Source organism: Triticum dicoccoides, chromosome 4B (genome assembly GCF_002162155.2).
Source record: "Triticum dicoccoides isolate Atlit2015 ecotype Zavitan chromosome 4B, WEW_v2.0, whole genome shotgun sequence".
Taxonomy (NCBI): Eukaryota; Viridiplantae; Streptophyta; class Magnoliopsida; order Poales; family Poaceae; genus Triticum; species Triticum dicoccoides.
Window position 1 is genome coordinate 577040106 of NC_041387.1, and position 13325 is coordinate 577053430.

The following is a 13325-nucleotide window of genomic DNA, read 5'->3' on the forward strand; positions in this document are numbered from 1 at the left end:
CGATGTGCCCCACCCCTCCCCTTCGTCACCGCTGCCGGCGGGCGCGGAGGCCCGCGATGTGCTCCGCCCCTCCCCTTCGTCACCGATGCCGGCGGGCGCGTAGTTCCTTGATCTGCCCCGCCCCTTCGTCACCACTGCCGGCGGGCGCGCAGGCCCTTGAACTGCCCTGCCCCTTCGTCACCACTGCCGGCGGGGCGCGCAGGCCCTTGAACTGCCCCGCCCCTTCGTCACCACTGCCGGCGGGGCGCGCAGGCCCTTGATCTGCCCCGCCCCTTCTTCATATAAGGTCGCCGAGGTGGCCGAGGAGGCGCTCAAGCTCGTCATGCACGCCGGCGACGCCGGGGCCCTCCATCCTCCTGACGCACTTGCCATCGCCGACATGAGCGTCTCCACCTTCTCCCGCGCGCCATGAACTTCCCTTCCCCACTGCTCAGGACGCCAGCAAGGTCCGGTTTCAACTCTTATCCCCTCGATCCAGATGCTTTGCTCTCCGACAACAACTTTAATTGGTTGTTCGATTCGGTCCGGAGCAGGAGCAGGAGTTCCTTCCTTCCATGGATGACCACGAAGAGCTCTGCGTGCTGTGCTGCTGCTCGGGACCCTCCCTTCTCATCGCTCGTCCGGGTCCAGGTTAGTCTCTCCGACCCCTGCTTGTCCCCGTCAAATCGGTGCATAGCCTCATTTTATTCTGCAGTCTGTATCCTTTCAGCTTGAATACTTTTATTCTTATTGTGGAGAAATTTGTTTTGTGATGCAACTAATGGGGACACACAAAAAACACATAATGTCGATTGCTTTGAGTTAGAAGGTATACCCATCTGTCTGCAGTCTCTTCTTAATACACTCTTCCCTTGGCCATGCACTGATGTTTAAGTCTTTCCACTTATCAGATTTTAGTTCCATTTGAAGCTTAGCATATTGGAATACATTTTCTAGTCCTTTCAGCTGTTGCATGAATAAATGACAAAGTATTAGCATCACAATCGAAGAATAACAGAAAATTGTCTTATCAAAAGATGGTGCAGTGGGACTAATAACTAACCATAGCAGTGAGGTCGTTGCGGTTCATTCCTGGGCCTACCGAGTCGAGCACCTGGATACATCGCTTCCCGGTATTTATAACTGCTAGGTACCAATGAAACTCTTCAATGTTAACTGGAACGAATATCTAAAAATAGTTTTTTTGTTAGTTTAGGTCCCATGTATACAAACATTTGTCCTCTATTGAATTAATATGTACGGAACTGAGACTCACCATATCATGTTCCAAATAAGTTTTAGCTCTCTGTAATACCCATTTTGGTGCGTCATCCCGTATAGAGCTAAATTCCTTTATCATCTTAGAGATGCATGCATTCTCTAAGAACACACTTCCACCTGACCTCATCTGTAGATGTTGCTTAGCACTTATGCAATGTATGTATGCGTCTATGATCTACAATATCAAGTGCACACCTTGGTTAGGAGATAACAGGAACTCATGTTAATAACATCCTCTTATCATAAAGCTACATATACTTACTTCGTCGCCAACAAATTCTCCTTCGGTTAAAAGGCGTAGTAAATGTAAGTTTTTGAGATATGAGTCGTTGATGCTCACTAAATTTCTTTTATCGCTTGGTTCAGTCATGATATTTTCAATCACGGACCAATCATCGCCGGTGCAAGCATAATCTATCATGATGTAAGTCAAAACATTTATTAACAACGAAGAAAATAAATGTAGCAAAAGTAAGGCATAGAAGGACTTGTACGTGCCTTCTGGAGCCACCACATAGTCTGGTGCTTTCTTGGGTTTGTTATGTAATCGGATAGGCTTCACTGTTTGTGGCCTTTTCATGCCGGACGTTTGTGCTAAATCTTCGTCCTCATCTGCCACCATTTGTTCACTTGTTTCATCAAAGGATAATTCCTGAAAGCCACAATACAAAGAATAATTGGTATGCAGGATATAACATAATTAGAATTAGAACTATTGGGACATAGTTGAAAAAGAAAAGATGCCTCTGTCACTTCGGAGACTTCGGAATCAGTGGACTGCGTGCTCTGCTTTTTCTCCACTTCTTCTGTGTTGGCTATTCCATTTGATTCTACCAGAGTGTCCCATATAGTTTCCGCCCCTTCGGTGCCCAATGTTTGTGCTAATTCCTCATCCTGAGCTAGCCCCATTCGTTCACTTGTTTTATCAAAGGTTAATTCCTGAGAGCAACATTACAAAGAATATTTTGTATGCAGGATATAATATAATTAGAATTCAAACTATTTGAGACATAGTTGGGCAGAAAATATGCGTCTATCACCTCGGAATCAGTGCCCCGCGTGCTTTTCTTTTTCTCCACTTCTCCTTTGTCGGCTTTTTCATTTGATTCTGCCAGCTTGTCCCCTATAGTTTCTGCCTCTTCGATGTTGAATGTTTGTGCTAATTTATCGTCTTGAGGTGGCTGCATTTGTTCACTTGTTTCCTTGAAGTTTAATTCCTGAGAGCAAATATTACAAAGAATAATCCCTATGCAGGATATAATATAATTAGAATTAGAACTATTTGTGATAGTTGAAAAGAAAGCATGCCTTTATCACTTCGCAATCAGTGGCCTGCATGCTATTATTTTTCTCTACTTCGTCTTTGTCGTCTACTCCATTTGGTTCTTCCTCGCTTACTAACTGAAACACACAATAATATAATATTATGTAGGCATGATATTATTATACTATAAATTACATATTGTTTTGTCCCGGCAGAATAAAAATAATAGTGTTATGTGAAAATAAGAACCGCCTTTTTCGACTTGGGGTTTCGCATGCTTGTCTTAGGGTATGACCTCATCAATCTGCATATTTTTTGTATCATCGATGATGGTTTGTTCTTGTATTGCCTTTGTTGAGTCGGTGTTCATATCCTCGTATTTGGTGGTACGCTCATTCTTGGCTCCCCCGTCGATGTTTTCCTGAAAACCGAAGCACATATTATTGTCACGCTGTAAAAATAATAGTGACATGTGAAAATAAAAACCGCCTTTTTCGACTTGGGGTTTCGCATGCAAATAAAAGGGTATGACCTCATCAATCTGCATATTTTCTGTATCATCGATGATGGTTTGTTCTTGTATTGCCTTTGTTGAGTCGGTGTTCATATCCTCGTATTTGGTGGTATGCTCATTCTTGGCTCCCCCGTCGATGTTTTCCTGAATACCGAAGCACATATTATTGTCACGCTGTTAACATTAGGCCCCTAAGTTCTATTACCTTGAAAAACAATCTTATATGTTGGGACGGAGTGAATACATCACAACTGGGTGCACATATTTTGACATGTTTACTTTAACTTAGTGGCATCAGGACATTCTTTCCAACAAAATTTCAGTATCTGTTTCTTTCTCTAATTGTTCATTCAATCAACTTTTTGATATTCACTTGCGTGAATATTCTCTCAAGTAATCAGGTGGATGTTGCCCAAAGAATTTCTACAGTCACACAAAGCATCTTGGCAATTTTGTGGGGTCACACAGGGCATGTTGATTCACTTTGTTGGATCCCCTCTAGTGACTATGTTGCCTTGTAGATGTGAAATCGTGAATAGGATGTAATTATAGAGAGATATCATTACCGTGATGATAGCAGATTGATCCGCACAGGCCACCGGGGATTGTGACCCAGACATGGAGGACGATGGTAGTTCACCACGGACAGATGCTGGAGAGACTTACGGTGTAGGAGGCCGGCGCGGTGGAGGGGTGTGAGATGCGGCAGTCCTTTGTGAGAGATGATGAAGGAGAGGTGGAAGGAAACCCTACGATGCAAAACCCATTGCTTCTTTCTGCTCCTGATCGAGAGATATATTGTCGTAGGCAATATGGAAGGTGGAAATCACGGGAAATATACTTCCATAGCATGAGGATTGTGATATGGAAGGTGGAAATCACGGGAAGTATACTTCCATAGCGTGAGGATTGGGAATCGTGAGCGTTATCTCAGGACCCACACTTTCCTTTAATTTATCTTAGGCCCAATGCTTTTCCTTTTTTTGCTTTGATTTATCTCAGGCCCAATGCTTTTCTTTTTCTTTTTTTATTCACCACGCATACAGAATTAATGGAGTTATTTTTGTAATACATTTTAATACAAAAATATTGGTTTCAGCTCATCGGAACGTATCTTTGATTTTGTGTGTGTTTTCTCTTACCTTTTTATATACAGATACAGAAGGTTTAGTTCAGTGGCTGTGCTGGACAGGAGGGGCCAGGGAATTGCTTTAAGTTGTTCCAAGAGATGTGAGCCTGGTAAAATGATGACATAGCAGATTTCCACTGTGGTGAGTTTCGTACTTAAGTTTTATATTATATTATTGTTGATCACGTGTAAAATAAAATTTTGCAATGAGAAGATACATGCTAGTTATTTCAACCAACTTAAATTTTTCTGGTAAAACAAACTTTTGTCCTGGACGTATGTTCAATATAGTAGTAATAATGCTTGACATTATCAAGAAGCAAGTCGTGTACAATATATTATTAACAGCAATGATGTGTGCTCTTCAGAATTATATGCATAAACAGTTGCATACCCAAACCAGTTACATTAAAACATAACCCATTCGGTTAATTATCAGAACATGGAAATCTGATGGCCCAAAAGTGGAGCACAATCTTTATTGCATGCATAGTACTCTCTGTTCCTCTGCCTCTTCAATTCTTTGGGGTCTGCATAAGTAGATACCGCAAGTTAGGATATAAGTACATACTGCAAGTTAGGATATAAGCACCAACAAATACAGTATGACATTTTTAGGAATGGGGTGCATCGGTTGTTACTTAGATCCTGAAATGGGGTGCGCGCTCCCGCACTCTTGGGAGATGACATACCCTTGGCCTACATATGAATATTGCTATCATAAAAAATTGGGAAGTTGATAATGTGCTTCATCAAAGCCGTATTTACATTATTAATAGGAAGTTGTAATGACAGGTCTCCTTGCAGGACCACTCTCAGTGGTTGGCCCTCCTGTTCACTTACACAAAAACAGAAGGCAGAAGATGATATTGGCCCTGCTGTTGAGCCGCAAACATAGAATGTTGCTTTGGCAGGTACAAAAATTGTGATTTATTGGTGCGGAAATTAACTTCTATTCTTTATCCTGACGTATCTACTTGGGACAATGAAGCTATATTTTTTATCCCCACTGCTAGATGTAATCTAAAATATGAATTGCTATTTTAGTTCACGCCAAGTATAGGACATAGGATGCATGTGTCAGTTAGGCTGGAAATCGCTACAGATGTGTAGTATTGTGTTGTGCACATGTGTATATTTTAGAACTATATATTCTGAAAATTACAATTCTGAGTATTGCTGCAACAGGTCAATAAACATTAGCTACAGATGTGTAGTATTGTGATGTGCACATGTTTATATTTTAGAATTATATATTCTGAAAATTACAATTCCGAGTATTGATTCAACAGGTCAAAGGAAGAAGCAGGTCGAAGGAAGAAGTTTAGACTAAAGACATGGTTTGTTCTCTCCTAACCTCTCCCTCTAAGGGGATAAGAGCGGCTATAGTTTGTCCCCTCCCTTTGTCGTCAAGAAAGTCTCACCAAGTTTACAAACACCTTAATTTCTTACCAACGCATACAACTCCATTTAAAATAAAATCAGGCAACCAAGTATGCAGATGGTTATGACTTCATCAGAAAGTAAGTAGGCATCACATGCACTTGCAACCTGTTTTTTACAGTTGTCAATTGATCAAGTGCCTTGGAGCTTAATTATCTAGAATGGACAGTGAAGGTAATGGCCCTGAGGGTATGGTGCGAACATATTGGCACATATGTTAATGAAGTAAGTAAAAGAATAATGTTCATATGGATTACATTTACAAATAACTTCGAAACCACAACTCTAAAATATGAATGGCTATTTTAGTTCACACCAGGTCTAGGACATAGGATGCATGTATCAGTTAGGCTGGAAATCGATACAGATGTGTAGTATTGTGATGTGCACGCGTGTATATTTTAGAACTATATATTCTGAAAATAACAATTTGGAGTATTGATGCAACAGGTCAAAGGAAGAAGCAGGTCAAAGGAAGAAGTTTAGACTAAAGTGGAGAGAAGAATTTTACAGCTGCGTGTATCCGGCTGGCTGCGACGGGCAGGGCGGGCTGTACCAGTGGGGATCTCCCGTAGGGATGCCACGCTGCGAGGGCAGGATCCTGGGCGTTCCCTGGCGTTGCTGCCATGGCGACCTTGCTGGAAGTTCTGTGGCGTCGCTGCCCTGGCGACCTCGGGGAAGGAAGCGACGCTGCTCGCGGACGGTCTCCACGTTGGTCAGCAACAATGGCGATGACGTTGGCGATGGTGCGACGGTGCGATGTCGAATTAATTTTGTTTCCTTATTTTACCAGGAGATCAGCGTGGTGTGATGACGAATTAATGTTGTTTCCTTATTTACCTGGAGTACAGCGTGATTGTAGGGGGTGGATGGGGGGTGCTGGAGGTGGAGCACGGTCAGTCAAGGGTATTTCCTAAGTCCACACCGTACAGGCAGCAAATGAATGATGGCTGTTAGATTTAGATGTGCGGGTATAATTGTGTGGTGTTGATTGTTTCGTGCGTTTTGTGGGACAAGTTGCCGGGTGTACTTAGCGAAGTTCTTGTTTGCTTGTTTATTAGTAGTAGAGAAGAGATAGCCCCTCGGTATGCCCCATGGCTCCACCATTAATGATGACAAAAATAGAAACATATATGGTAATGAAATAATTGTATTATTACTGCCGTGAACCACTACTTGCTATGTGGTAATTGCATTACCATATAGGAACCCCACGACTCCTACCACTAAGAGCAACTCTAGCAGACCCCGCATCCGTTCCCGACCCGCAAAATAACCGCCAAAATGCGGGTACGGACCGGAAAGTCTGCCCGATCAGACCCCGCATCCCACCCCGGCCCGCAAAAATTTTTAAGGGGCGCGGCAAATTTCCGGCCCCAACCCGGGAAAAGCGAGTTTCCCCCTTGCGGCTGCGGTGCCCTGCATCACAGAGAAGCAGTTGGCGGGAGAGACATTTCAGCCCGCGCTCTTTTCCCCCTTCCTTCCGCCGTCGCCCGCCCGCCGCCCCACACCCTCCCGCGCCGAGCCGCTGCACCACCCCTCCGGATCCGGCGAGAAGAGCCGCCCCTAGTCGCCGCCTCCGATGGGATCGACCACCGCCGAGCGCACCACCCTCGTCGCCGCCCCCCGATCACTCGCCACCGGTTAGTCCCTTTTTTGTGATTTTCGCGAGCTGTGTAGTAGATTGACGCGCTGGCGTGCATGCATGTAGATGGAGTTGACCCCGTGCGAGAAGTTCTTACTATCCGATTCGTCCGATTTGGACGACTCGGATGTGGAGACCATGCTTGCGACATTTCGGTAGCAAACATTGGTCATGGCGCTTGCCGTGAAGGAGCATGAAGACGAGTACTGAAAGAGGAGGCGAGGATCTACTGTCGGGCGTCTGTGCATTCCGCGGAATCGCCATATTGAAAACGAGATGTTGATGCAAGATTATTTTTTGGAGAATCCTACATATCCTGCACACCTCTTCCGCAAAATGTACCGAATGCGTCGATCCCTTTTTTGTGAAAATTGTTGAAGCTTGCGACGCAAATTGCCGGTATTTCACTCAGAGAAGGAATGTCGCGGGCTTAAAGGGATTTAGTGCATATCAAAAAATCTCCGCAGCTATGCGGGTGATTGCATATGGCGTTCCGGTTGACTATGCCGATGAATATCTTCGCATTGGTGAAGATAGCACAATTGAGTCTATGCGTAGATTTACGAAAGTGATCGTCCGTGTCTTTGGTCCCGAGTATCTTCGGGCACCAAATGAAGATGACACAAAGAAATTGATGGCAGCTAATGAGAGGAGAGGTTGGCCTGGGATGCTAGGTAGCATTGATTGTATGCATTGAAATTGGAAAAATTGCCCCAAGGCTTGGCAAGGAATGTATTGTGGCAAGTCTCGTGGTGCAATAATTGTGCTAGAGGCCGTAGCAGCCGAGGATTTATGGATTTGTCATTGCTTTTTTGGTATGCCCGGCACACTCAATGATATCAATGTGTTGCAATGCTCTCATTTTGTCGGAGTAATTGGACACGGATACCCTGAAGATGGCGAGACGATAATTCAAGACATCGGGGCTAGCAAAGCCCCTCAGTCCGACTGCCCCGCTGCTCCTAACGGCTCCCCGTCCGACTGCCCTGCCCGGCCGGCTGCCGGCTGCCGACTGCGCCAACCAGTCGGCTGCCGACTGCGCCAACTAGCCGGCTGCCGGCTGCAGCCCGACCCGACACTGACAAGACCCCGACGTGGCGGCCATACCGCGGACAAGACGGCCGTACCGCGACGTCATTTATAGTGTACCGTGTCCCCTGGGTACTGATTTATAAAATACCCCAGGGGACAAGCGTAACATGCACCATGCCTAGGCCATGCCATTGCATAGCTTGATTTATAAGCTACCCAAGGTAGCTTACAACCAACGCTACCACCACCCATGCCTACCACTATATAAGCTAGCCATCCATTGGGGATGGACTCTCACACACTCTCTCACACATGCACCCACGCATGCATACATGCCCACGGGTACACACCCATTTAGGCAGGAACATGCCATTCGGCCACTGGAGCTTGCATGCTCATCCGGCCACCCGCATATATACGAAGTCAGATACCCATGGTACTGATCCTACATACAGCTCTAGGAGTGACTCTGTACTAGATATATCAGATACACTCAGACATGCAGCAGTAGGAGTATTATCTCTCCGGAGAGCTCCGAAGCTGGGTAAACAACCGCGTGCTATTCGCATACCTGTTCCCGGGCCTATCAGCAGCAGTCTTACCCACACACTAAGCCCTTGTGGCATCTGTCGACTCGCAAGCCCCCCGTGAGAATACCACGACACATTTATTTGTAGGCTTGCTAATGGTGATGCTCCTGCTTGCAACTACACTATCAATGGGCATTAATACACAAAGGGGTACTATCTTGCAGATGGTATATATCCTCCTTGGTGCACATTTGTCAAGAGCATCAAAGAACCCAAAACAAAAAAAAACAATGTGAATTTGCAAGGGTGCAAGAGGCAGCCCGAAAAGACATTGAAAGAGCATTCGGTGTTTTGCAATCTAGGTTTGCCATTGTCCGAGGTCCTGCTCGTTTTTAGGATAAGAAAACCCTGAAGAACATCATGACTTAATGTGTTATCCTGCATAATATGATTCTTGAAGATGAGAGAGGAATGGACTTAGAATTATTTTATGATAATGTGGGTAGCCGTGTCAAACCAGCTAGAAACCCAAACCGCATTAGAGCTTTTCTTCAGACATATAAGGAGATTGAAAATGCGGACACACACTTTCAACTTCACGAAGATCTCATTGAGCACCATTGGCAAAGGGCTGGGCAGTGACTAATTTTTGTATTCATTTGTATACGTATTCATGACAAGTTTTGTATTGCATTATTTTAAGTTTGCTATGGTGATTTGAATAATTATTTGTAATGCGGATGATTATTGTTTTATGTTTGATTTAAATAATTCAGTTTGTTTTCGATTGTTGAATTATGTTGGATTTGAGATTCGTGGGCTGATGATTTGCGAGGATGCAGCGGCGCAAAGAGCAGAACCCGCATAGCCGACTCGTAAGAAAGCATATTTCGTGAATATTTTTTTTACGGGTTCATTTGGGAGGTCTGCATCTGTGTTAGCCCTCGCCGGCCCGCAAAAGCAATTTTGTGCAAACTGCAAACGCGTTTTGCGGGCCGGTGTTTTGCGGGGTCTGCTAGAATTGCTCTAACCATGGTAAAGGTATGAACATATATGGTAATGGAATAATCGTATTACGGCTGCCATGAACTAGTGCTTGCTATGTGGTAACTGCATTACCATATATGTATATGGGTTAGTAAAGAGATCTGCTTCAGTCACTATAGAAAGGGAATATTTTACTGTTAATTTAAGAAGGCATATGACAATGCCGTACAAATCTGTATTAGTATCGATTGCTACTACTTTACGATCAAAATATAGTAAGCTCAGAAGGGCATACGAGGCGTTCTGTGCGCATGATCCACTGGTAAAATCCATCAACTAATTACGACTGAATTTATAATTGCACGAGGCGGAGGGGTGGGGAGTAAAATACCGGGCTGATTAGCGTGCGCACCGCGGGAGTTGAGCCGATCAGGTGCGCCTTGCTGGCCAGAGCGTACGCTTAGTTATAATACGCTCAGGCTGATATATTATACAAAAGAAACTCTTCAGAAAACATTTCAAAAAATGTTGATCGTGTCTATAAAAATGTTGAACAAGTATTTAAAAAATATTGAACAAGTATTTGAAAACATGTTGAATAAGTATTTGAAACATGTTGAGCATATATATAAAAAATGTTGAATAAGTATTTGAAAAAATGTTAAACAAGTATTTGACAAATGTTGAACAAGTGTTTGAAATTTTTTGAACAATTATTTGAAAAACAATGTTTGTCATGTATATAAAAATGTTGAACAACTATTTGAAAAACAATGTTGAGAAAATATTTGAAAAAATGTTGAGCAAGTATTTGAAGAAATGTTGAACAAGTATTTGAAACATGTTTATCATGTATATAAAAATAAGTTGAATAAGTATTTGAGAAATGTTGAACATCATTTGAAAAATGTTGAACAAGTATTTGAAAAAAATGTTGAACAAGTACTTGAAAAAAAAATGTTGATCATGTATATAAGAATGTTGAACAAGTATTTGAGAAAAAAATGTTGAGCAAGTACTTCAAAAATATTTAACAAGTATTTGAAAAAATGTTGATCATGTATACAAGGTTATAGAATGAAAAACAAAAAGAAACAAAGAAGAAACAAAAACAGAGAAGAAAAAATGGAAATGAAAAAAGAAAAGAAAAAGGGAGAAAACCATATCGACTTGCTTCTAAGCCGGTCGCGTCCCTTTAGTTAACACGAACTGCGCGCGGGCGCAGTGGCTAGCCGTGCTTGGTTCCTCCGCGATGACCAGGGATCGATCCCTCGCGCGTCCCCCCATTTCCTTCTATTTGTCTTCAGCTGTGCACGAAAATGGGCCGGTCCAGTAATAAAACCTTCTACTCAAGACTTCATAGGACTCTCGCAATCCCCACACTCTAGGAGAAACCCCCTAGGACTACCAGATAGCCTACCAGCCCTTTTACTGGGCCTTCCCCGCGCAGCGTCATCCCATAAGCCAGAACATGCATATTAATTTTAAAAAATGATGTGCATAGTTTACTGGGAACCTTTTAGTCATAAAAAAATAAAAATATAAATTATATATATATATATATAGGTAAAATGTTTGGGGCACCTAGGTGCCCAGGCACCTAGAGCATCAGCCAAAAGGTGTTGTGATGTTTGTACCTAAAATGCGATACAAAGAAGAATTATTGTGATATGCTAAAAATGCCATCCTATACAAACAAATAAAGGAAATGCATGTTCTTAGCAAATAAAAAATGCCATGCTCTTTCTCATATGCTCTATAAAAGAATTAAAAATACATGTCCTTAATAAAAATGGCATGCTCATACTAACAAAAATGACATGATCTACAAAAAATGCCATGTTCTATACAAAATACAATGCTCAGTAAAATAAAAGTGCCATGCTAAGTAAAGTAAAAGTGCCACGGTTGTATAATAAAAATGACATGTTCTACAAAAAAATGCCATGCTACTTAAAAAATGAATATGCATTACTATTTAAAAATTAAAGATTACATGCTCTATACAAAAATGGCATCTGTTTAAAATAAAAATGCCATGCCCTTACTAACAAAAAATGCCGCGATCTACAAAAAGAGAATGCCACACTCTATACAAAAAGCCATGTGCTACAAAAAAGCCATATTTTAAAAATGAATATGCATTGATATATTTTTTTAAAAATGTCATGCTCTATACAAAAAATGCCATGCTGCTTAAAATAAAAATGCCATGTCCTTACTAAGAAAAACGCCATGATCTACAAAAAATGCCTTGCTCTATAAAAAATGACATGCCAATTAAAATAAAAGTCCCATGCTCAGTAAAATAAAAGTGCCATGATTGTACAATAAAAATGCTAAGTTCTACCAAAAAATGCCATGCTATTTAAAAAATAATACGCATTCTATTTCAAAATTTAAAAGTCATGCTCTATACAAAAGATGCCATGCTCTACAAAAAAAGTGATGCTTTGAAAAATAAATGGCATACTCTACAAAAGAAATGCCATGCTCTTTAAATTAGAAATACCATGCTCTTAATAAAAAATGCAAATGGGTTCTACACAAAAATGCCATACTTTTTTCTATAAATTGTTTTTCCTTGGGGAGACATGTTTATTTTGCCATGGTATATATATGTTTATTGGAATTAAAAACAATGGGAAAATCAGACATAGCATTTTTACAGGCACCATGGCATGACAAATAAACAATAATGGATTTGCTACTTGCCACAACAATTATGGAGCTGCCATGGCAAATAAAACACACAATGATTTAGACACACAAGTAGTGGAAAAGTGCCATGCTGCTAGCTAACAAAATGCCATGTTTTTTTGGACAAATCATGTACAAAACTGACATGGCAAAAATGCCATGGTTTGAACTTTGCCATGTTGCCTAGTAAATATTGCCATGCCACTAATTCACGAAGTGTCATGATATAAACAATAATAAATTTTTCATGGGCTATAAACTTGAAAAAGCTCTAATTTATAGAAAAATATCATCCTCTTAATAATAAAACTGCCATGTTACCTAGAATAAAACTACCATGTTTTAAAAGGTAAAAAATGCTATGGCCTAAAAAAAGTAGAATTGCCATGGTGCCTAAAAATAAAACTTGCACATCGCAAAAATAACATGAGTCAAAAAAAATTATGATGTTGTGGTGATTATCTACATAAATGCGATGATTAAAATTTGGCCAAAGTGGAAGAAAATTCAAAAAAATCATACAAACTGCCATTTGAACGTTCGGACACGTTTGAACAAACATTCATACTATTCACCCATAGGGACAAAAAAATATGCCATGGGACCAAAACTGAAATATTAAAAAATGCAATCATGCTATATGAAACAATTCTAACAATTTGTCATGGGAATAAAATTCGCTTTCTCTAAAATACTGAACAAATGCAATCATGCTATATCAAACCTTAGGAAATAGGGTTTATCATCGCCAAACTTGATGCAGCAAGATTCAATGCACGTTCTCTAAATTGGTTGTTCCACTCAACATGGTAAGCGGGAAA

The 13325-nt window shown here is 41.6% G+C and overlaps 1 long non-coding RNA gene across 2 annotated transcripts; it reads left to right on the forward strand.

Annotated features, from left to right (window-relative positions):
• Positions 1–11: 11 nt before the first annotated feature.
• On the forward strand, positions 12–6661 carry LOC119291525. Of its 2 annotated transcripts, XR_005142485.1 has the most exons (7): positions 12–446; positions 534–630; positions 4195–4309; positions 4963–5081; positions 5460–5507; positions 6061–6364; positions 6462–6661. It is a non-coding gene; the product is annotated as an uncharacterized LOC119291525 (long non-coding RNA). The 2 variants fall into 2 exon arrangements; XR_005142484.1 differs by having other exon boundaries at positions 171–446; positions 6061–6661.
• The last annotated feature ends 6664 nt before the right edge of the window (positions 6662–13325 follow it).